At 46.1% G+C, this 16,838-nt stretch overlaps 1 protein-coding gene across 1 annotated transcript in view; it reads left to right on the top strand.

Moving 5' to 3' along the window:
* The window catches only part of LOC122802414 (zinc finger CCCH domain-containing protein 13-like), a 1,157,483-nt gene that overhangs the window by 1,059,617 nt on the left and 81,028 nt on the right, over nucleotides 1-16,838 (top strand). The gene's annotated exons all lie outside the window — the stretch shown is intronic.

The raw sequence follows: 16,838 nt of genomic DNA, 5'->3' as shown, positions 1-16,838 counted from the left end.
AAAAAGAGATGCTGGCAGTAAAACAGGCAATTCAGACATTCAGACCATTTCTACAACAGGGTCATTTGCTGATAAGGACGGGCAACACCACAGTTATGTGGTATATCAACAAACAGGGAGGCACACATTCATATCCTCTATGCCGGATGGCAATGGACCTCTGGAATGTGGCCCTGAGCCTCAACATTCAGCTCCAAGCCATATTCGTGCCAGGAAAAGAAAATATACTAGCAGACATCTTAAGCAGAACCACCACGGATGCCCACGAATGGATGCTGCATCCAGACATCTTCAAAACCAACACAAGGTAATGGGGACTGCCAGAAATAGACCTGTTCGCATCCCCACACAACCACCAATTGAAAAAATTCTGCACAAGGACATACCACCCACTTGCTTGGAAGGTGGACTCCCTATCCTTCAGTTGGAGAAAACCTGACAACATATGCATTCCCACCTCTTCCTTTGATGCACAAAGTGCTACTGAAGATCAAAGAAGATCACCCGAGGATCATCTTGATAGCTCCAGATTGGCCGAGGCAACATTGGTACCCGCTACTGAGGAGTATGTCCCGGGAACACGCATGGCCTCTACCCCTACTACCTCTACTGCTAACACAGAACAACTTCAAAATCCTGCATCCAAACTTGAAAACACTGCAGCTAGCTGCTTGGAACATTGCATAAGGAAAAATAACCCAGATTTATCTCAAAGGGTTAAAGACATTATCTTGGAGGCTCGCAGACCCTCAACAAGGAAAACTTATTCAGCAAAATGGAAAAGATATCTCATTTGGAGTGCAACAAAAGGAGTAGATGCATCATTGGCAAACATAGCTAACATCCTGGAATACTTAGCAGAGCTTTTCCACAATGGTCTGTCTTACTCCTCCATTAAGATTCATGCATCAGCAATTTCAGCAGAATACAACATGGATCCTCCAGTATTTTCCTCAACCTCTACTCAGGCAGTTTCTCAGAGGAATTAAAAATGTAAAGCCACCAAGGAAACCACCATTGCCTACATGGGACTTGAATTTTGTGTTAGAAAAGTTGACACTCCCCCCTTTTGAACCAGCAGCAACAGCAGAATTACAGTACTTATCTTGGAAGACTGCATTCCTGCTTGCAATCACTTCAGCTAGAAGGGTTTCTGAATTACAGGCATTAATGGCAGTACAGCCCTTCCTTATCTTCCATCAGGATAGAGTGTCCATGAGAACTAATCCTACCTTTATGCCAAAGGTGGTCTCCAGGGTATCATTAAACCAAGCAATACACCTACCAACATTCTTCCCCAACCCACAGAACAGATGGGAAAGATTGCTGCATACCTTGGATGTACACAGACAATTGCGTTACTACCTGGACAGAACCAAGAACAATAGAAAAACTGACCAGCTTCTGGTAGCATATGCAACAGGAATGGAAGGAAAAGCAATTTCAAAACAAACAATCTCAAAATGGATAGGAAATTGCATTAGATTTTGTTACTCTTTTCATGGAAAGGCAACTCCAGAAAACATCAGACCTCATTCCACAAGGGCTACAGCCACTACTACAGCTTTCTTACGAGGAGTGGCTACCAAAGACATTTTAGAGGCTGCTACTTGGAGCTCCGTGCATACATTTGCCAAGCATTATAATCTACCTTTATACTCCAGATCCTGAGCAGGTTTTGCCACTGCTGTTTTGCAAGGGATCTTAACTACACCATAAACTCTTAGTGCCTCCTTAGTGCCTCCTCCCCCAGTTTGGCTATGGTATTCTACCCATTTGTTAGGACTGCAGATGCATCCTTGAAGGACATAGTACAGTTTTGTACCTACCATAAATGTAGATGTCCGAGAGGTATGCATCTGCAGTCAGGATTACCCACCCTCCTTCCCCGCTGTGGTACTCCTAGGGTATTTGCCCATCTTGTAGCTAGCTGGGGGAATCTATTATGGTGTATTTGTTTGTATATATGTATATACATGTTCATTTCTATTTGCTCTCTATTGTTTGGAAACATTTGCATTTATCCAAATTTAGCCTTCCTAGAGGGCACCTGGCATCTGGGGCAAGAATCACTGAGGAAAATGGCGTCGGCTGATACCTTTATACCCGAAGAACTGCAGCTATGATGTCGGGTGAAGTGCGACATCAGCCGAGGCCAGACCCAGACTTTGGAATCCGGCCGACCGAAGGGCTGCCTGAGGCCAGGACAACCCATTTGTTAGGACTGCAGATGCATACCTCTCGGACATCTACATTTATGGTAGGTACAAAACTGTACTTTAGGACTAATGGTGTAGTCCTCATCTTTGTGTTTCAGACCTATCTGAGAGAACAGAGAACATGGTCAGTCACTTTGTTAATGACACAGTGGTGGTTGCAGCAATGGAAGATGATGGAGGAGGATTCTAAGGAAGGAGCTGGAAAGGCTGAAGAAGTGGACAGAAAGGTGCCATTTGAGGTTTACTGCAGACAAATGTTAAATGCAGCACTTGGGCTACAACAGTCCTGGTGTGAATTATCAGCTGGAGGAGAACAACAGCTGACAAGATGAGCAAGAAAAGGATCAGAGTTCGCTAATGCCCGGATTACTTCACCAGCTACAGAGTGAGAGGTTACTTACAGTGACTAGCAGTGCTGTTTTGTGTATCTTCTGGAATACAGACTGCCGTACTGGGCTCTAGTCAGGCTGCACCCTGTTTGCAGTTTGGGAGGTCATCCACAGAAGGACAGCAGAAAAATGTATGGAGTTGGTGGAAAAAGGATATAACCAGACTAAAGGTGAAGGATCTGTTCCCACTTTTGTGACCTGACAAAATGGGACATGATATGGGTACACACAGTCATGCAGCAGATGTGAAAGGGTTACCTTCAACAAGGACAGAGAGGAAGGTTATTCAGAGACCAAGGGAACAAGTACTTTTTTCTGTTGCCTGCAAAACATTTGTGGACCTTTGCAGTGGACTCTCATAGTAGATGTTTGAGAGAGAGTCCACAGAGGAAAAGTAAAATGTAAAATGCATTTCAAAAACAAGTCTGTCTGATGTTCTTTGCTTCTGCCCCTACTCAAATGAAGTGCAGTATACACACTTTCTTCTTTAAAAGTCAGCAGAGATGATGTAAGGGGATATATCATTAGAGTGGAAAAGAAAGGATAGGTATAATTGCTAGGAAATTTTCATATGACAGTTGTTAACCGGAACATATTGTATGAACCTACAGCTTAAAAATGTGAACATTCTTGATGCACTGCAGCTGGCAGGCCTCTAAAAGCTAATATTAGATCTTGCTCAAAATGACCATTTTTGGATTTGGGGCTTTAGAAGAAAGAGTAAAGATAACCTTTGATCCAGAACTGCACATCTGTTTGAAAACAAGTGCTTACCTGACAGAATGGTTCACTGTCAGTTTAACTTGAGTTATACCACAGAAGCGTGGAATTCTAGTTTTCGGGAGGACAGCCTTTTATGAAATGGTCATTGTCTAAGGAAAGCTCTAGTGAGCATAAATAAAATTATTGTGGGTGACTGGCAGTACAGCACAGAAGATTATGGCTATAAAGCTGCTACAGAGTTTCGTTCTCTTTCTTTGCCCATTACATGACTGAGCAAGTCAGCTAACCAGATACTGATTCAAGGTTACCTGGGAAATTAAGTATTTGTGCCTGGTAGGTGTACCCAGCTAACCAATGAATACAAATTTTAAACAAAATATAAATATATAAAAAACTGTATTACCAAAGCAATAAATATTTCTGTGAAATAAATATGCTTACCAAGTAAATATTCTTAAATGAGATGGCATCAACTGTTATGGAGCAATATATATACTTCCGGCATAAAAACAATGGGGATGAGACACAGCTGGACAAATTCAGTATAGTCACTTTGGGAATTTAATAGATGTTCATAATAAGAATCATTCCTGCAGTGCATTCATAAAATAGCAGGATGTAGTAGTTGGCAGGTGCCAGCCTTATGGCCAGATTCATCAACAGCTGCTTTGTGTTCTTCCAAAGTCACTGGGCCAGCTCCATTCTGACCTGCATATATTTATAACGTGACTGCTTATTCACAGTGGAATATCTCAGTGCAGGTGCTTCTGTCACTAATTAAGCAGTTCAAAACTCTAAAGGGAAAACTGCACAGGAGTACTGAAAAAATGTACCTTGATATTCTTTGCACAGCGAGTGCACAAGTACCACCCAAAGTGTTTTTTATTTTAGTTTGGATGTTATGAGGCGTATCATACTGCTGTGATTCTGTTTTTCAGTCTTTGTCCTTCTCCCAGAATGCAGTTTGGAAGGCTGTACAGTGACAGGGTGCCACATGCATACACTGCGTTGCAGAAAATTTATCTGTGCTTGTCCTGCAATTTTGCCATCATTGCACACCGTATTGAGGGAGTGGGGTTAAGAGGAAAGCTCTTTGTTACTCTTAGAATGTTGCCATACACTGATGCCTTTATCTTCTGTTTGCCATGCTGTGGAGGTGAGTAGGGTCACTGGAACTTGGCATGTGGTGGTGGGGGGTGATACCAAAAACACAAGTGAAAAAAATGTTCTCGTTTTCAAGACATTTCATTTGTGAGTCAGTGTCATAGCTGCCACAATTACCTGTTTAACGGACATTGATAATCACTGTAGTATTAGATGAGCTGTCTGAAGAAGTCTTCCTAATTGTTGCAGAAATACTTTCATCAAAGCCAAGGTTATCATTGTGTGTGCGCGTAGATCCTAGTCATCAGTGTCAGTTCTGAATATGCATGTATGAGTTTCATAGTCAGAGTTCATCATATTCCTCCTGAAACCTAAGCTGCTACATTTATTTATGCTGAATGTGAGTTTATTGTGAGAACATCTACTCCCACAACTCCACTGCCTCTGTAGTGGATATAATGGTACTACCCAGTTTGCAGTTTTCTGTGAATTCAGTCATCCACTTTTACTTCGGCAAATGTACCAAATAGTAAAGGGTCCAGCACCCCTCCCACCAACCTCCTCCAAATTGTCTATCCAGATCGACAGTGAGGAACTCCAAAGGTCTACAGTTCTAGTGATTGTTTATTCTTTGTCTTGGATGTTCATCATGCATACAGCTGCAGTCATAACAGATGGGTTATCCTGCCGTCAGGCGGGTCCTCGGTCGGCTGAATTCCAAAGTCTAGGTCCGGCGTCGGTTGTCGTCGCTTCTTCCCCGACGTCAGTGTGGCAGGGGTATAAAAGAACCAACTGATGCCATCTTCTTCAGTCTTTCTTGCCGCGTGGTGCCCGAAGCAGAAGCAGTTCGCAAGTGCCGGTCGGCCAGCTCCTGAGATTTACGAAAATATTTCAGCCGAAGTCTTCTTGAAAGCTAAGTACCCGTTGAAAGCGTTTCTTGCCTCAGACCGATGTCAGACAAAGTTAATAATTGCATTTCATGTGGGAAGCAAATACCGCATAAGGATTTCCATTCTTTCTGTATTCCTTGCTTAGGCCCAGACCATGACGTCTCGGCCTGCTGTTTTTGTGCTAGATTCAACAAACGCACTATTAAGCGTCTGGCGGAGTTCGCCCACCACTATTTTGGTAAAAAAATTAATTACATTATGTTGTCGGATACTCCGACTCCAGTTTTGAGTAAAAGACGCAAAGATAAGGACCGACATACGAGGTCCGCGACTTCTACCGACACCACGCTAAAGCCGACTACTGGTGCTCCGGTTCTCAGCGAGGCGCCTACGCAGCCCCTGAGTACCGATGACGCTTCATTACCGGTGTCTTCTGTGCCCGAGGTCGCAGGCTCCTCGGCCCCCATTCCGACTACAGATACCGACGCCACTCTTGGCGGGGAAACTCAGAGTTTAGACAGGCCTGCCACTTCTCAAGGTGTCTTCAGGCCTTCCTCCTTTTCCATTAAGGCCTTCACAAAATCTAAAGCAGCCATGAAAACTAAAACACAAGGACCACAGACCCCCTCTCAAGGCCCCATGCCTAAAAAACAGATGCTCAAAATGGCTGAGGATTTGATTATTCTTATCAGGGGTTCTCAACCCCCCTCGGACAAAAGGCCCAGATTGGAGGAAGACTACCCTTCCTCAGATCCAAGCCTCTATTACCTCAGAACATTCTGAGGACCAGGAATATTCTTATTCCCCTTTTGAAGACTCTGATGCTGAGGAGTCCATTCCCTTGGTCCCCCCCCCCCCGAGGACTATTCTTGTGGGGAAACCCTACATACCTTGAGGGAACACTTTTACTGGGAAGGCCAAGATTACTCAGATTCCAAGAAAAGGCTCAGGGATTTTCTCTTGCTTCCCCAGCACAGGCCTCTGGCTATCCCTCCTGTCTTAGATTTACCTCCAGCTCCTGTTAAACCTGACCGGTATTACCAGGTTCCTGATTCACACCAGTTCCTATACAAAAGCCATGTTGCTGACCCAGAAACTATTTCACAGGGTCCCAAGGGAATTAAGGCCTCAACTGCTAAAAACCCATTACCTTCAGAGAGAGATTCCAGAGCTTTAGAAAGGTGGGGGGAAAAAGGTGTACACCTCGGCCACTTTAACCATGAGGGCATTAAACTGTCAGTTCCATATGTTAAAGTATCAACAGTTTTTGTTATCTCAGTTGAAAAGCAAAATGACACAACCTGAGCAACCAGATTTAAAGGAGTTGCAGGATTTGTTGCATAGTGCAGAGCAAGTGGGTAAACATACCTTGCAGTGTGGTTTTGATGTTTTAGAGGCCTCATGTAGAGCTGCTGTTACAGGGTCTGTCATACGTAGACATGCTTGGCTCAAAGAGCAAACCTTACCAGATCATGTCAAAGCTGAATTACTAGATGCACCTCTTCAAAAAGATATATTGTTTGGTGTTAAAGCTGAGGAGGTACTAAAGAAAATGGAGGAAAAGGCAAGATCAATGCAAACAGTGAAAGATTTCCTACAGGTACAACCTCCACATTTCAGCAGAAACTGGCCTTCAAAAAATTGGTCCTTTCCAGCCACGGACAGACCTCAGAGGCAGATACAGGCGCCCGAGGGGTAGAGTGCAATCTCAAGGATCATTCAGAGCCAGACAATGGCAAGCACCTACCTCAAGAGGTGGAGAAGATAGATCACAGTCATTCAGAAAGCAGACACAATGACTTTCCCCTTTGCATGCCAAGCAAAGCTTTAATGGCAGCACCTTTAGGTGGAAAACTGGCATTATTTTCAAAAAATTGGCATATTGTCACAAAAGACAAATGGATCCTGGACATTATAGACAGAGGCTACAGATTCCACTTTCACACCCTTCCAAAAATGAGAGGCATGCCAAACCTGCCGCAAAATCAAAGGGCAGAGGCACAAAAACAAATTTCAGCTCTCATGGACATGAAAGCTATTCAAGAGGTACCTGCAAAAGAACAAGGTCAAGGTTTTTATTCCAGACTATTCCTGGTACCAAGGAAGGACAAAGATTGGAGACCTATTTTAGACCTATCCATCCTAAACACATATTTACAGGTACCAAAATTCAAGATGCTCACATTACAGCAACTTCTCCCCATGCTGGGCAAGGAGTCTTGGCTGGTAACATTGGACCTCAAGGAGGCATACCTGCATGTCCCTATCAGACAAGATTGCAGAAGATACCTCAGATTTCTTGCAGGTTCAACCCATTATCAATTCTCTGCATTGCCCTTTGGCTTATCTACTGCGCCCAGAGTGTTTACGAAATGCCTGGCATCAGTAATTGCCTTCTGCAGACTTCAAGGGATACAAATATACCCATATCTGGACGACTGCCTGATCCAAGCGGACAGCAAGCACATACTTCTGAAACACTTGGCGTTTGTAACAAAACTGTTGAACTTTCTGGGATACACAGTCAACAAAAAGAAATCAAAACTAATACCCTCTCAAACAATAATTTTCCTGGGTGCCAGCTTGAATACAAACACCCATATGGCCTACCTCACGCCAGAGAAGCAAGGGCAGCTATCTCAATACTTCAGCAAAATGGCAACCTTCACCAGGCTGACTGCAAGGAAAGTCCTGCAGGCTCTGGGATTCATGGCATCTTGCATCCTGCTGATCCCATGTGCAAAGCTGCATATGAGGATACTTCAGTGGTACCTAAAAAACTTATGGTCTCAACACAGCCACGGTTTGGAAACAATTATACCACTCATTCCATGTCTTCAAAAGGAATTTCTGTGGTGGGCTCAAGCATGCCAAAGAAACATAGGTCTCCCCTTCTGCATACCTCAAGCAAATCAAATCATCACAACAGACGCCTCGGACTACGCCTGGGGAGCACACATGACAGATCAGTGCATTCAGGGAAAATGGTCCCAAAAAGAGAAGCACCTACACATCAATCAAAAGGAAATGCTAGCAGTGCAAAATGCTATTATGGCCTTCAAAGACCTACTGCATCCAGGCCAGCTATTAATAAGGACAGACAACACCACAGTGATGTGGTACATAAACAAACAGGGAGGAACTTATTCATACCCCCTGTGCAGACTAGCCATGTCCCTTTGGAACACGGCTCTGGAATTGCAAATCCAACTTCAAGCACAATTCCTGCCAGGGAAGGAAAACACACTGGCAGACAGCCTAAGCAGAAATATGACAGATCCACACGAATGGAAGTTGCATCCTCAAGTTTTCACAAAGATAACCCAGGCATGGGGACAGCCAGACATAGATCTCTTTGCTACCCACAGAAATTACCAACTGAAAAAATTTTGCTCAAGGACCTATCATCCACAGGCCTGGAAAGTGGATGCACTTTCTTTCAATTGGACAACATTGACAGTCTATGCCTTTCCACCTCTTCCTCTGCTGCCCAAAGTTCTATTAAAAGCCAGAGCAGAGAGGCCAAACATGATTCTCATTGCTCCAGACTGGCCAAGACAACACTGGTATCCACTCCTGAAGAGTCTGACGCATTCCCCGCCATGGATCCTGCCTCTAGTGCCCGTTCTGTTGTCCCAGCACAACTTCAAAACTATTCAGTCAGCTGAAAACCCTCAATCTAGCCGCATGGAGAATCCCTTGATTTCCCAACAGACCCTCCTCTCCAAGGAGGTGCAGGATGTCATCTTGGAGGCCAGAAGACCTTCTACTAGAAAAGCCTACTCCGCCAAATGGAAACGGTTTTGTGCCTGGAATCAGAAAAAGGGCCAGAATCCTTGGGTAATAAATTTACCTCAAATATTACAGTACCTAGCTGAGATGTTAAACAGTGGACTTTCCTTCTCCTCCATCAAGATCCATGCTTCAGCCATTTCTGCACAATATAACACAGATCCTCCTTTATTCTCTCATCCTCTCTTAAGACAGTTCCTCAGAGGGGCTAAGAATATAAAACCCCCAAGGAAACCACCAGTACCTGCTTGGGACCTCAACTTCATTTTGGAAAAACTGACCCCTCCTCCATTTGAGCCAGCTGCTTCAACAGAACTGCAATATTTGTCATGGAAAACAGCCTTCCTTCTGGCTATCACCTCAGCACGCAGGGTTTTGGAACTACAGGCCCTCATGGCTGTGCAACCTTTCATCATTTTCCATCAGGACAGAGTTTCCTTACGAACCAACCCTTCCTTTATGCCAAAGGTAGTATCCAGTGTAGCCTTGAATCAGACTATCCACTTACCTACCTTTTACCCTAACCCACAAAACAAAGGGGAAAGACTACTACATTCCTTGGACATTCACAGACATCTTCGTTATTATTTGGACAGGGCAAAGCCATTCAAAAAATCCGAGCAACTCTTTGTGTCCTATGCTATGGGTGCTCAAGGAAAGGCCATCTCCAAACAGACAATCTCAAAATGGATAGCCCACTGCATACGCTTTCGTTACTCATTTCATGGAAAAACTGTGCCTTCAAGCATCAGATCCCACTCCACAAAGGCCACAGCTACCTCTGCAGCTTTCCTCAGGCGGGTTCCTACCAAGGACATTTTGGAAGCAGCCACTTGGAGTTCTGTGCACACTTTCTCCAAGCACTATCACCTTCCACTTTACTCTAAATCTAGAGCGGGCTTTGCCACAGCAGTCTTGCAGGGCATCCTTGCTCCTCCTAGTTCCACTTAGTGCCTGCCACCCCTTTTTAGCTTTGGGATTCTACCCATCTGTTATGACTGCAGCTGTATGCACGATGAACATAGTACAGTTTTGTACCTACCATAAATGTAGATGTTTGAGTGCTAATACAGCTGCAGTCCAGGTTTCCCTCCCTCCATCCCCTCTTGGGACAGGCCTTATGACAAACACCTTCTCATTCAACCTGATTGGGGTATTCTTTTATGGTGTATTTGCTTGCAAACTACTGTTTTTTGATTATTCTATATTGCATTATTACATAAGTTTATGTTTTGCCTTCCTTCTGGGGGCACCTGACATCTGGGGCAAGAAAAACTGAAGAAGATGGCGTCGGCTGGTTCTTTTATACCCCTGCCGCACTGACGTCAGGGAAGAAGTGACGACAACCGATGCCGGACCTAGACTTTGGAATTCGGCCGACCGAGGACCCGCCTGACGGCAGGATAACCCATCTGTTATGACTGCAGCTGTATTAGCACTCGAACATCTACATTTATAGTAGGTAGAAAACTGTACTTTTCTTTATAAGATAGGTAACTTTACTTGCTCTGGCGAGCTAGATCAGAGCACTGCATTATGGGAAACAGGTGGAACTTGAGCTAGTCAGAGTTGTCATTGCTGCAGTGTAGAAAGGCATCTTCATTAATGAATCCTTCCATACCAGTGTACCAACTTAGATGCACTAAATCTGTCATTCTAGAAAGATCATAACCTATATTTTTTACCATTTTTACAACCCTCAGCTCCCCTAGAGTTTTCCCTTTTTTGATCCTGTAGTAGGAAAGAATTGGGGGAAGGTGGTGAAACTAAACTCTATGTTGTCAGGTGACATACAGCCACTAGTGTTGTATAGAATGTCTTTGACAGAAACTGTTTTTGACATTGTCATCAGAGAACCAGTTGCACTTGGCTGTTCTGCATTTTTCACCTTATGATTGAGATGCTGTCAGAATTGCTATATGTATGTATGATAATGACCCTTTTTAAATCCCAGCTGTTAAAAGTTGAAGCGTTTGGAAAACTGACATTGTTTACAGGCTTATTTGGATGTATCACATTTTCTTTTACTCTGAAGGATGGTGATATCTTACCTTTTGGTTCTCTCTACAGACCTTTTAAAGATATAGATGTTAAGTTGTCAATCTCGCCTTCATTCTTGCTGGATGGGTTTGGAGCCGAACCTCGGCTCTGATTCGGCCTATACTAAAGCTCGAGAGCTAATTTTACCGGCTCGAGGCAACCCTATATCCCATGATGCTAGGCGGTAACTACCGAGATCTCGTTTGCCGCTTTCGCTAGCGAGGTGCTCTTTTTACCGGCTCACAGGTTAGTGACTAAATTTAAGAAAAACTCTAGTTTTTCTACTTAGATTTCCCATTGTTTTTGTCTAAAAAGGCTAGTTTACTGTTATTTCAAATTTTAGTTCCTATTTTTATCCCTTATCCCAGTTATACTCCCCACCCTAGGTTAGGCCTTAGGCCCTTCCGTTTTTTCTCAAGTCCCCTCACAAGGATTCTTAGCTGTGTGTGTGCCTTTAGTATCCCTGTATCCTTGTCTGTTTGAGTGTGTGTGTGTGTGTGTTTGTTTTTCTTTTCAACAGCAATATGTCGAAAGAGACAAAGGTCTCAGGCTTCAAGAAGTGTGACTCGTGCTGTCAGAAGATGTCGCTGACAGACAGTCACACTTCTTGTGTTTATTGCCTGGGACCCCTGCACCTGCAGGACTCTTGTTCTGTGTGCCATGCATTCAGCCCGAGAGTCCTGCAGGAGTGCAGGAATAAGTTGATCTTGAGGGGCTTGTTAAAGCCCGAAGGTTCCCTGGCTAAGTCCGTGCCGGGGAAGCCTTCGAAGCCATCCAAACCATCGGCTCCGTGCTCTAAGCCTTCGGATGGTGGCTCACCCTCTGCGACACGATCGGCTCCGGTGGGAGCTGATACATCTGTATCGCAGCTTCCTGCATCGGCTCCGGCCGGAGCCGATGCCTCTAAGACCCAATCTTCACAGTCGGCTCCGGCTCCTTCGGCTCCACCTATCTCGATGCCCTCCACACGTAAGAGGTCCAGATCTCCATCTCTGGAATCTATCCATTCGGCTCCAAGATCACCTTTACTCTCGGAGCGGAGCCATCGGAGCCATTCCTCTCGGTCTTCCAGGCTTTCCGACCATGATCTTGAGAGGGTGGTTAGCAGACTGTTAAAGTCTCAGGCACTGGCCTAAATGCTTCACAGCCCATCTCATCAGACAGCGGCTACATCCATACAACCTACTATTCCTCCTTCGACTCTGCCCCAGTGTTCGGAGCCGGAGCTCCTCGGAGCAGTGACTGTTGTGACGTCGGAGCCGATACCTCCCCCTTCGGCTCCTTCGTCTGCTCCGATCTCATCCATGGTGCCTTCCTTGGAGGGATCCGGGCACTTGGACTCTCTCGCCGGCTCCGAGGGGGTGAGTGGCATCGGACCCTTGTCCGACCCTGTTCTCCCTCTCGGAGCATCGGCGCTGGTGAGTTCGGCCCCGACATCGGCTTCGGAGCCGTCCCTGTCGGTGCCGGCTGGGGTTCTTGGTTCTTCGGAGCGGGAGCCCTCTGGCCTGCCTGATAGGAGCGCCTTCAAGGTCATGAGGAGCGTACTGGCCCCAGTGCCTGCTCTACGGTCAGCTCCATCAGCTCCTCCCACTGTAGTGCCTGCTGAGGTCTCTTCCCACTCTCTCGCCCCTGGCCGTAGAGATCCAACACCTCAGGTTTCCCCACTGGGAATATCCTCCTCTTCTGAGGTTTCTCCTGATCCGTCAAGTGAACCCCCGCGTAAGAGGACATGTAAGAGGAAGCATGTGGACTCCCCTGAGTCCATCACATCTGATACTGACTTGGATGAGTCGGAAGGATCCCCAAGGTCCCCCTCTGAGGATGTCTCCTTTTCTGACATCCTTGAAATCCTTAAACAGAGGGGGAACTGGTCTTCCCTTAATCCTTCCGAGGACGAGTCGGTTTACCTGGAGGCTTTTGGTTCTCGACCCTCCACCTCCTGGGTGTCTCCGCCCTTCGACCCCCTTATGGAAGTGGTGGTGCGAAAGGCGTGGACGGCCCCTGATTCGATGGAACCCACCCCACAGAGGCCTTCCAAATTTATAACAGCCCCTTCGGATAAGCAATTTTTATCTAAAGGTGTCCCAGTTGATGCCATGGTGGTGGCGGCAGCCACCAAGAAGGAACTGGCTGATCTGTCAGTGCCTATCCATCTGCCTAGCAAGGAATCTAGGACAATGGATAGGTACGGCAAGCGGATTGCCTCATCAGCATCCTTTGCCATGCGGTCGCTGAATTACTTATGCCACTTCACCCATCTTCAAGGAGACATTCTCAAAGAACTGGGTGAGGTTCTACAGGATCCATCAGCTGCTGGGTCTCAGGACAAAATTAACTCACAGCTAGGAACCCTGAATTCCATTGTCAACTCCTCCATGCGGCTTATTTCCTATGCAGCCAATGGAGCGAGTAGGGCCGCAGGCACAGGTGCGGCTTTAAGGCGTCACGCCTGGATGCGGCTTTGCAACTTCGCAGACCCCTTCAAGGCGTCCTTCACTAACTCCCCCTTTGATGGTTCAGCGTTGTTTGAACCTCATGTGAAAGATACGTTGACCAGATGCGAACAAGATGGCAAGACTCTTTCTGCCGTAGGAGTCTGTTTTTCAGCCCAATCTAGACCATATCCTAAGGGTCAAAAGGGTGGAAAAATGTGGTTCCGCAAATCACAAGGAGCCACGCCTGATGCAAGAGGTCAGTTCCCCCCTAGAGGCAGAGGGGGAAAAACAACAATAGACGCCGTCCAAGAGGCAGAGGGGGGTCCGCAGAATCAGGGTAGCAGAGAGACCCTCTCTGACAAACCCTTCCAGCATCCCTGAGGTGCTGCCCGACTGTCCACCTTCGGAGGCAGTCGGGGGAAGATTATCGCTGTACCCACAAGCCTGGCTCTCCCTCACTCAAGACAAATGGGTGCAGTCGATTATATCCGAGGGTTACAAAATCCCCTTTATCTAAACCCCAACTATTCAAATGGGGTCTCTCCCAGACGTTCCACTCAGTCTAAGGGAACAAGCAGCACTAGAAATATCAAAGCTGCTAAAAAAGAGAGCCATCCAGCCAGTCCCAGCAGACCAACTAGGATCCGGAGTCTACTCAGTTCTTTTTGGTACCAAAAAAAAACAGGGGACTGGAGGCCAATATTGGATCTCAGCAAACTAAACAAGTTTGTAAAAAGAACGAGGTTCCGGATGGTCACGCTACAGTCCATTGTACCCCTTCTGGGCAAGGACAATTGGATGTGCTCAGTGGACCTTCAGGATGCGTACTATCACATCAAAATACACAGGCGCTCCAGAAGGTTTCTCCGCTTCCGGCTGGGGGCCAGTCACTACCAGTTCAGAGCCCTGTCCTTTGGTCTCACTACAGCCCCCTGAGTGTTCCACCAAATGTATGGCAGCTGTCACGGCTCACCTGAGACGTCAAGGATTCCAGGTGTTTCCATATCTAGACGACTGGCTCCTCACTGCCACCACCAGGCGTCAACTTCTTCTAGCCAGAGATTACACCATTCACATTTGCAAAGGGCTAGGTATCTCTCTAAATTTCAAAAAGTCTGCCTTGTCGCCTTGTCGGTTTATTACCTTCATAGGTGCCACCTTGGACACCGTTCAGCTCTCAGCAAAGTTAACAGAGCAGAGGGTCTCAGATATTCAAAATCATGTTCACGTCCTCCTTCAGAGCAACAAAATTCAGGCCATGTATGTTCTGAAAGTATTAGGTCTCATGGCGGCAGCCATCACGCTTCTTCCCCTTGCCCGCTTTTGCATGCGTCTTCTTCAGTGGATGCTTTTCTCCCAGTGGTCCTTCCAACAGCTCCCTATGAGACACAAGATCTTAATAACTCTATCTTGCAAAAAACATCTGTCTTGGTGGATGGTCTCCCCTCAAGTCCATCAAGGCAGACCTTTTACTCCTCCCCCGGTCGCCACAGTCACATCGGATGCCTCCCTGATTGGGTGGGGGGGGGGCATTTTCAGGGCAGGACAGTCCATGGCACATGGCAACCTTTCGAATGCCACTTGCACATAAACGTCCTGGAGATGAGAGCAGTGCTTTTGATGTTGCAAGCCCTCCAAGACTCTCTTCCCCTGGGGACTATTGCAATTCAAACGGACAATATATCCGTAGTATGGTATATCAACAAGCAGGGCGGAACCAAGTCCTATCCCCTGTGTCGAGAAGCACTCAGACTCTGGCAATGGGCGATCTCTTCTCAGCAGTTTCTGATAGCAATGCATATCCCCGGGAAGTCCAACGTCATAGCGGACAGGCTGAGCAGAGCTATTCTCATGCCCCACGAGTGGTCTCTCAAGCAATCGGTGACGGAGGAAATTTTTCGGAAGTGGGGGTTTCCTTGCTGCAATCTTTTTGCAACACCACAAAACAGCAAGTGCCTCGACTTCTTCACTCTCTTTCCCCTTCCAGGCCATCCCCCTAGAGACGCTCTAGTCCACGATTGGCCTCGGGGACTTCTATACGCTTTTCCCCCCTTTCCATTAATCACACAGGTAATTCAGAAAGCTGCCGCCTTGAGAGCCAAGATGATTCTCATTGCCCCTTATTGGCCTCAACAGATATGGTTCCCGTTCCTGCATTGGTATCTTTTGGAGCAGCCTTGGCATCTGGATCCAGTGCCAGATCTTTTGGTCCATCAGTCAGGGCAGCTGCACCAATCCCTCCAATCTCTGAACCTCACAGCTTGGTTGCTCCACTTCCGTCCCTAGCCAGGCTTCTAATGATTTCAAATTCTGTCCGGGATATTATCGTAGCTTCCCTTAAGTCTTCCACCAGAAGGATCTATGCTAGTAAATGGCAACGTTTTTCCTTCTGGGCAAAGGCTAGGAATATAGATCCCTTCACTGCTCCAATACACTCGGTCTTAGATTTCCTAGCTGAAATTTTTCATTCAGGATCTTCATCCTCCACAGTAAAAGTTCAGCTAGCAGCCATTTCAAATTTTCACATAGGCCTGTCGGACTCCAGCATCATGTCCCATAAGCTTTGCAAGGCATTCCTCAGAGGTATCTTTTTACTCAAGCCCCTGATCAAAGACCCCCCCCCACCACAGTGGGATTTAAACTTAGTTTTAACATCCTTGATTCTCCCTCCATTTGAACCTGCGGCTTCCTGTTCATTGAAGTTACTTTCCTGGAAGACACTCTTCCTAGTCACCATTACATCTGCTAGGAGAGTATCTGAACTTCATGCCCTTTGCATTCGTCCTCCTTATTTAGTTTTCCACAAAGACAGAGTTTCTCTAAGAAGTAACCTGTCTTTTTTACCCAAGGTGGCTTCTCAGGCAAATTTAAATCAATCTATTGATCTTCCAGTTTTCTTCCCTAATCATTCATACAGGGCGGAGAAAAAACTGCATTGCCTGGACGTTCATCGTCAGCTCCCCTACTATCTGGACAGAACTAAACAAATCAGGAAATCTGATCAACTCTTTTTATCTTATGCAGAAAGTAGAAAGGGCCTTCCGGTATCCAAAGTAACCCTGTCTAGGTGGCTGTCTTCTGTGATTACCTGTATTTATCAACTCAGAGGTAAAGAATTGCCTTCTAGGCCAAGAGCCCATTCAACCAGAGTGTTAGCTACATCAGCAGCCTTTCAAGCTAGATTACCAATAGACACTATCTGTGCGGCAGCCACATGGGCCTCTCCTCATACCTTTGTTACACATT

The sequence above is a fragment of the Protopterus annectens genome, chromosome 5.part0 (genome assembly GCF_019279795.1).
Source record: "Protopterus annectens isolate FY-2018-M chromosome 5.part0, PAN1.0, whole genome shotgun sequence".
Taxonomy (NCBI): Eukaryota; Metazoa; Chordata; order Ceratodontiformes; family Protopteridae; genus Protopterus; species Protopterus annectens.
Note: the sequence above shows the minus strand (reverse complement) of the source record. Positions and strands in the feature narration are given on the sequence as shown.